Genomic DNA, 8,536 nt, shown 5'->3' with positions numbered 1-8,536 from the left:
AACGCCTGGCCATTTTTTGGTTGCAGCCATCACTGTTTGGCGGCCCGGGCTGGATTCGAACCCGCCAGCTCAGGTGTATGTGGCTGGCACCTTAGCCACTTGAGCCACAGGCGCCGAGCCTAAACACGGTTATTCTAATTAAAAGTTATCCGGCAATGTGAAAGCCACCTTTACTTTCTGGTCTGTCTTTTCTGTGATCTTCTGCAACGGAAATGCTTGCAGTCCTTGGGCCAGAGCTGTTATCTACTAAGTTGGCAGGGTTGTAAACATGCGAATATACTTGTTAAGGGGCAAATGGACGATGTTAATGAGGGAAACCGCCACGCTGGCAGACTCTGAAACAGCAACAGGATGCACATGACGGCAGGAGGTCATCCCCACAATGTCAGAAGCCCCGTGGGTCCTATTCCTGCTCTCACACATGCTGTGCCACGCCAATGGACGGCCCCCACCTGCCAAAAGCCTCGGATCTGCTGTGTACCCCCCAGACACAGGCACACTGCGGCCCTCCTAGGGAAGGCCGGCTAAACTCAGAAGGTGGATCGGTGCTTTCACCGAACACCTGTTCCCTCTACTTCACGGTGTGGCCGCGCAGGTGAGTGTGAGAATCTACTCTTCTAACTCTACCCACACCTCCCGCACTGGAAGACCACTCACATCCGTTCCAGCAGCAAGTATTCACTGCCTAGCGCTGCTCTAAAGGCAGGTCTTTTTCCTCCTCCGCAGCCATACTCTCCCTTGTCCCCGCCCCCAAATATCCTTCAGTGGGGACACCCACCGCCTTTGGGAGCGGACAGGGAGGCGCGAAGAAGTCTCCTTTTCCTCTCTTCAGCCGGAGAGAAAGCTGACTTTTCCACCTGAGGCTTCAGCGATCTCACCTGCCCAACAGCCGCTGCGCCTACCTAGGCCGCCACCACAGCCACCAGCTGGCCCCAGAGACCGAGACTCACACCACCACTTCGGCGCTGGCAACCTTTGCCCCGCGCCGGGAGACTGCGCATGCGCAGCTCTGCACGTGGCGTCGAACCGGCTCCCAAATCGCGTCTCCGTGTTTTATGCGAAGTTATAGCCCACGGAGGCGGAGGCCGTCACCAGAAGAGAACGGGGGCGGAGTGTGTTAAGCGTCTATCTCAGCAAATTGTTGAAATCGAAAATTTCAAATAACACATAAAATTTAACATATCAGAAGGACACAGCATCTGCTATTTGGGGCCCACTTAACAGGTATTTACTGAATGAATAAAAATGAAGTCATTGGTTCTAGGAGCTGGGCCCCACCCACTTGGCCAATCATAAAGCGTCTGATTCTGTCACTCAGCACAATTGCCCCGCCCCTCCTTGCGGCTGCCTCGAAAACCAGGAAGAAAAGAATTTGTTGCCAGATTTCTCTGGATCGGGTTGGAGAGTGGACATGCGCAGTGAGGGCTAGTTGGCCACGCCTAATCCGTGGCCCTTCATCATTCCTGTGAGGAGGTAATGGGGACGTTGGAAGCTCTATAACTACTTTTCCTAAATTAGGTAACTTCTGCGGTATCTCCTCATGTTGCTTTTTGGTGCGAGGACAAAACAGTTATTGTCCAGTAACATTCAAAGATTTGTGAAGGAAGTTATGTTTAAACATTGTTATTATAATTAAAAGTTATCCGGCAATGTTAAAATCACCTTTACTTTCCGGTCCATCTTTTCTGTAATCTTCTGCAACGGAAATACTTGCCATCCTTGGGCCCGTAATTTTTCAGTGTCAAGAAAACACCATAGAAATGGGTTTTGAATGTCACTTCAGCTGTCTGGCGTAGTGGGTAAGCATGATTCGTCATCTGCCAATCACATTCATGGCTTTCTCGGAAGTTAAGTAGCCTACCTCTGCCGCCATGTTTGTTATGGGCCTTCCTTGAAAGCAGTGCCATTAGCACGGCGGCCATTTTTCTTTTGGGCAGATTATTTGCTCTGCTGCTGGTCTTTAGTGTTTTACCGCCATCTTGACTCCTGGTTTAGGCTTCAAGCTGACGCGAAGCTTCGCAAATCATCTTGTGTTTGGGCGGTGGCTGCGTTCTCAACCGCGCGGGAGACCCTGGGAAAGGGGAAGTAAGCGTGAAACGTGAACCTCAAGCCTTCTGAGGTTGGCTGGGGCGCCTGATGCGTGTTTAGTTGAATTTCCACAGCCTAGGTACTGCTCTACAAGTGACCCTGGACAGTAACAAAACATACAAAAGCACGAACCCAAACCCCGCTACCAGCATAGGTAAGAACGTGGACCGTCTAGCAACCTAAGATGTTCCTTCACTTGAACTATTCGCCCATCTCTTCCCTCCCTTTTTTTTTTTTGCTTTGATTTTTGACTTTTTCTGAATTTTTTCTGCATGTCACCTCTCTTGTTTTAAAAATGCTAAAAAGGTTGTTAAACATCAGAGTTTAGAAACCTGGGCTTTGAAGTGGAATTTTTTTTTTTTTTTTTAGGACAAAATGGAATTAAATGGATGGTCCAAATATTTCGATTAAAATATGGCTGCTTGCATACATATATATAAATATAATCCCGTTTCTAGGTATTTTGGGGATATGACATAAGTACAGATTATGTTTGTATAAACTTCTTATTCATTCATATGTGCAGTGCATTTATGGAGTACCTAACTTGTGCTAGGCTGTAAAATTCAGCAGTTAAAAAAACTCTTTGTCTCATGGAGCTAGGCTGGAACAAATAACGGAGTAGTCTATGATTTTTAGCACTGTTAGACTGTTCAAACAAATACAGTGTTTGCTTTTTTCTTTCATTAACTCCCCTTTAAAAATTTTTTTTTGCCTAGGTATGAATTGTATTGACACTTCTTGGATTCTAGACTTATTTGTAAGCCAACTGGCTAATATTGCAAGTAATACTCCAGTGACTTAGGACCTAGTTGCTCAAAAAGTGTGGGCCACCTACCAGCAGCAGCAGGCTGGGAGCTTGTTAGAAGTTCAATCTCAGGCTTCATCCCAGTGCTGCTAAATAAAAATTTCCCTCAAAAAGTACACCTTGATGGGCGGTGCCTGTGGCTCAAAGGAGTAGGGCTCCGACCCCATGTGCTGGAGGTGGCAGGTTCAAAACCAACCCTGGCCAAAAACTACCAAAAAAAAAAAAAAAGGAAAAAAAAGTACACCTTGAGGTTCAGGGAGTACTGATTAAGTGCATGGGCTAAATGCTTACCTTTTTTCAACTTGTGCTTCTTAACCAGTTCACGATATATTATCAGTGTATTACATGTTTCAAATGTGGCAGATATTTGGCATGTTTTTCTGTGCTTTCAGTTCATTGAGCTTGATGTCATGATGCCAAGTGAATATTCCAAAAACTTGGAAGATTTTTTTTCTTTCCAGTATAGTTATGTGTAACTTCTATTATGATATTATCCAAAATGTAGAGTTTCTTAATATCTGATTTACCACTGGTTTGTATTTTAAAAAAAAAAAAGTTGTTTACTATTCTTTTTTTTCATATTCTGCTCTGTTGCCCAGACTAGGGTATAGTGGTGTCATTATAGCTCACTGCAACCTCAAACTCCTGAGCTCAAGAGATGTCTCCTGCCTCAGCCTCCCGAGCTGGGACTATAGTCATGGGCCACCACGATCAGCTAAGTTTTGTTTTGAAAAGATGGGGGTCTTGCTGTTGTCCCGGCTGGTCTTAACTCCTGATTTCAAATGATAGTCTTGCCTTGGTCTTTCAGAGTGTTAGGATTACAGGCATGAGCCACCATACCAGGCCTACTTCTAATTTATTCAAAGTTGATTTCTTGGGAGGCTGAGACAAGAGGATTGCTTGAGCCCAAGAGTTTGAGGTTGCCATAAGCTAAGAAGCCACAGCACTCTACCAAGGGTAACCAAGTGAGACTCTGTCCCCCCCCCCAAAAAAAAGTTGAGCTCAAAAGTTTACATCTGTTCAAACTTTAAATGGGTAAGCAGAAAATATAAACAACAAAAAAGTTTACATCTGAGCTGGACATGGTAGCTCATGCCTGTGCTATATAATCCCAAAACTCCAGGGGTGACCCGTATTTCTAGAGAGAGACCCTCTGGATGGAATTGAGTCAGTAAGAAATATGAGAGATCAGAAATGACATTTACATTTTTCATGTTGCTGTATATTTTCTCTCTCTTATGGTATTGCTTAAAATAATTAGTAGTTTGAGGTAATGAAGAGAATTGAATTGGGCATGTAGTGAACCAGTAACTGATTAAGTTGGGATTTATTTGTTTTGGGTCCTAACCAAGTTTTCCAGCCTTTCTGCCGTTCTTTCCCCCATCTCCTTACAAGCTGTGCGACTTTGAACAGATTACTTAACCCTTTGGTGCCTCAGCGTCCTCATCTGTAATGTAAGGTTGATGAGAGAACTAGTAAAGTTAAAATAAGAAGAGTGCTTATAATAGTGCCTGGCACATAGTTGCAGCTATGCAAATATTAATTGACTGTGGTTATTTTTATTACAGTGAAATCTTTGGGTTTTGAGGTATTCATACATTTATAACACCCAGAGAAAGGTTTTTTAGTTTATTTTATGACTTTTCAAGATGGGCACCTGTTTGGAAAAGAAGAGGGTCTAGACACAACGTACCAGGACATAAAGATGCTTTTTTTTTTTTTTTTTGAGACAGAGTCTCAAGCTGTTGCCCTGGGTAGAGTGCCATGGTGTCACAGCTCACAGCAACCTCTAACTCTCGGGTTTAAGCGATTGTCTTGCCTCAGCCTCCCAAATTGCTGGGACTGTAGGGACCCACCACAATGCCTGGCTAATTTTTTGGGGGGTGGGGCTTGTAGATGTCATTGTTGTTCGGTGGCCCAGGCCAGATTTGAACTCGCCAGCTCTGGTGTACATGGCTGGCACCCTAGCAGGTGAGCTACAGGTGCTGAGCTGAAGATGCTTTTTTAAAAAGTTTTTTTATTTTTAAACAGCTTTATTGATATATAATTGTCTGACATATCACTATAGATAAGTTCACATTTCCTAGGTCTTTAACTGGAGTCTTGCATTGCATGCTTTTATGCAGGAATGTGGCTTTTTCCCTTGCCATAATTATTTTGAGAGTTTTCTTATTTATTTTTGAGAGTATCAACAGTTCACTCTTTTTAATTGCTGAGTAGTGTTCCTTTGTGTGTCTCTACTGTAATTTATGGATGGACATTTGGGTTTTTATTATATTTTCACATTGTTGTATTCTTTGGTTTATTTGAACTGGGAAAAAAATCTAATTACTGGTTCGTGGTGGCCAAGCCTTCTACATACAGTAAAACCAAGGGATGACAGTCATAAAGTATGTTTGTACTGGATTTTCACCTTTGCTGTTATTTAGTTTATGAATTAATGTTTTAGGAATGAAACATGTTATGACTTAAAAAATTGCAAAATACATGCGCTGATTTTTAAGTGGATTGTTATGTCTTGATGTCCAATCATTTTAAGTTGTATTAAAATGTGTTACTATTTATGTATTAATTTTCAGAGATTGAAAATTATAGTTCATGTACTTTAAGAAATCTACTGTGTATTTACTTTTTTTTTTTTTTTTTGAGACAGTCTCACTTTTGGTAGAGTCCTGTGGTGTCATAGCTCATAGCAACCTCAAACTCTTGGGCTCAAGTGATCCTCTTGTCTCAGCCTCCTGAGTAGCTGGGACTACAGGCACCTGCCGTGATGCCCAGCTAGTTTTTTCTGTTTTTGGTAGAGTTGGGTCTCACTGTTGCTCAAGCTGTTCTCAAAGTCCTGAACTCAAGTAATCTACCTGCCTCAGCCTTCCAGAGTGTTGGAATTACAGGTGTGAGCCACATGCCCAGCCAAGAAATCTACTCTTTATATATCAAAGTAGAGATCCATAAGGCCAAACCTAAAATGTCATAAAACTCCCTTTTGTCAGTAGATGGAAGAATATTACTTACATTTTGAATTGATGTAATTGTATTTCTGAAGTCTTTTTTGCTTTAAGGAAATAAACTCATGTTTATTATAGTAGTGATATTTTGTGCTTTAATAAATTAGAGCTGGTTTAAAATTGGATTTAACTTATGTTAATTATAAGATAATATATAGAACATGGCTGTTAAAATTTTTTATACATAAAAATTCATTGGTGTCACTGTTTTGTTTTATCCTCTATTTAGAACTTTTTTCCTATGGTAAAGGTGACTGGAAAGCAATAGGTACCAGAGGAAGTCTTGGGTTATTACAAAGTGGATTGATTATCTTGTGTCTGTACGTGCCTCTGTGTTTATATGATTCTGTTTAGCAGACTGAGCACCCATTGTGTATCCAGTACCCAGTAATTACCTGTCTGGATTGGATCCGTGAGATAGAAACTGTTGTTACTATTCCATTTTATAGACAGGGAAAACAGAGATTGGCCAGGAATGGTGGAAGCCGCATACCTGTAATCCCAACACTGTAGGAAGCCAAGGCAAGATAATTGCTCAAGCCCAAGAATTCAAGACCAACCTAGGTATCATGGTGAGACCCTATCTCTACAAAAAATTAAAATAAAAAATTAGCCAGATGTGTTGGCGTATGCCGGTAGTCCTAGTTATTTGGGAGCCTGAGGCAGGAGGATGGGCCACTGCACTCCAGCTTGGATGGCAGAGCAGGACCTGTCTCAGAGAAGAAACATAAAAGAAGAAAAGGAGAGACTTAAAGGAGTGACTGGCCTGTTGCGTGACGAGGCAGAATGTGAAGGGATGTGTTTTACTGGAGCCTGAGAAGTGATTGCATCAGGTGTGAGTGCCTATGTCTGCTTCTGATTGATATTAAATAAAAATTAGATGTTGCGATGGCTCAAGAAATCGGAGGGAATTAATTTAATACTGTGTATTGATGGCACTAAAAAAGTCATCTCTCTCACTGGAATCCAGTGAGAGTGACTGAGGAGTTGCCAACATTTGCCTTTCTCAAGAGGGAACCATCTTCAACAAACAAGGCAGCCTGAGAGGGAGGAGAAGATTGTGGTTGACACTTCAGATTCTGATGCCTCCTATCCTCCATCACTAGTTGAAAGATTAGTGAAAGATTCACTGCCTATCCTGAACACAGCTGAAACTGTCACACAAACAGAGCCAGGCAGAGTAGTAAGCAGTCAAAGTAAGGATGCAGTGGTATATATTCCCCTGGCTGAGAGGCCTACATATAAGTTTTTGACCCATAAGCTTCTAGCTACCTACTTAAAAGTGTTTTGGACCATCAAAATAATGAAGGAGTGGGTGGCACCTGTGGCTCAGTGAGTAGGGCACTGGCCCCATATACCTAGGGTCTCAGGTTCAAACCCAGACCCAGCCAAACGGCAACAAAAAAAATAGTTGGGCGTAGTCCCAGCTACTTGGGAGGTTAAGGCAAGAGAATCACCTAAGCCCAGGAGCTGGTGGTTGCTGTGAGCTATGATGCTACAGCATTCTACTGAGGGCAACAAAGTGAGACTCTGTCTCTAAAATGATGATAATAATAATAATAATGATAATGGAGCATCAGGTGAGTGGAAAAAGGATTCCTTTCCAAAGGTCCCTGATATTCCCCTCCATGATACCCCAGAGAGGAGTACATCAGATAACAAGGACCCTATCTTAGATAAACTGCCATCAGCTTCCAATCTACTAGTCTGCCTGTCCTGTCCAGACCAACAGCTTGATAATAACCAAAACAAATTCTGACGCCCTCCCATCTCAGAAGAAAACCAAGCATAGTCAGCAGGTCCAGGGAAGAGATTTGCAGAGATGCTGGCAGCAGGAACAAGCAAGCCAGAAGGAAAGCACTCTGAGACCAGAAAGGAGAAGGCATCACTGGTTAACAGACTGAAATCCCAGAGACCAGAGGAGTGCTTAAAACACATCATCGTGGTCCTGGATCCAGTCCTCCCAGCATCTGTCTTCACCCTGGGCTGAGTCTTTGCTTTCTGGCTGGACCCCCCCCCCCCAATAGTCCCTTTCCCGTCTGTTGCAGTGCTTTTACAGATGGAAGTAAAAGGGGGCCAGCTCCTCGGTGCTTTACAGTCCATGGGGTGCTGCCGTGTGATTGAGGCACAGGTCGTGCCTTGCAGTATCACTTGGAGGAGAAGGACTGGACCATCTGAGGACAAAGAGGACCCGGTGGAGGAGCAAATGGTCCTGGTGTTGCTTCTGGTGGAGGTGTTTGTATCCATGATCTACAACTTAAAACAGGGAAGTGGACAATCCTGAAAAAGGGAAGGAAACTCTTCAGGGCTTTGTAACTGACGTCACTGCAAACAGCAGGGAACGCTCTGTCACTGGTGATTGTGGATCAGGAGAAATGCTTCAGTCCTCAGAATCCCCCGAGGAGAAAGAAACAGGGAGTAGCAAATAAACAGGCCAAGGAGAAGCAGCAGCTGAGACAACCGAAGGCCAATGTGGGGTCCATGGTGTCCAGGGTCCACATGGAAGAGGCACTGGTGGATCTGCAGCTACACACAGAAGCCCAGGTTAAAATTGTACAGAGCTGGAAAGAACTAGCCCACTCTGCATGCTCATTCACCAAGGCTGTGGCTGAGGCACCCTTCAAGAAGCTCTGAG

The 8,536-nt window shown here is 43.6% G+C and overlaps 1 protein-coding gene and 1 pseudogene across 1 annotated transcript in view; both read left to right on the top strand.

Moving 5' to 3' along the window:
• The first annotated feature begins 2,101 nt into the window (after positions 1–2,101).
• The window catches only part of SLX4IP (SLX4 interacting protein), a 194,571-nt gene continuing 188,136 nt past the window's right edge, over positions 2,102–8,536 (top strand). The window contains 1 exon segment of the mRNA XM_023512152.1: positions 2,102–2,242. The gene's annotated coding sequence lies outside the window, so the exon portion shown is untranslated.
• LOC100964139 overlaps positions 6,834–8,536 on the top strand; it is a 2,374-nt pseudogene continuing 671 nt past the window's right edge.

This window comes from Otolemur garnettii, unplaced genomic scaffold (genome assembly GCF_000181295.1).
Source record: "Otolemur garnettii isolate 467f Iridium unplaced genomic scaffold, OtoGar3 scaffold00025, whole genome shotgun sequence".
Taxonomy (NCBI): Eukaryota; Metazoa; Chordata; class Mammalia; order Primates; family Galagidae; genus Otolemur; species Otolemur garnettii.
The sequence above is the reverse complement of the archived record's forward strand: the minus strand, read 5'-3'. Positions and strand labels throughout refer to the sequence as shown.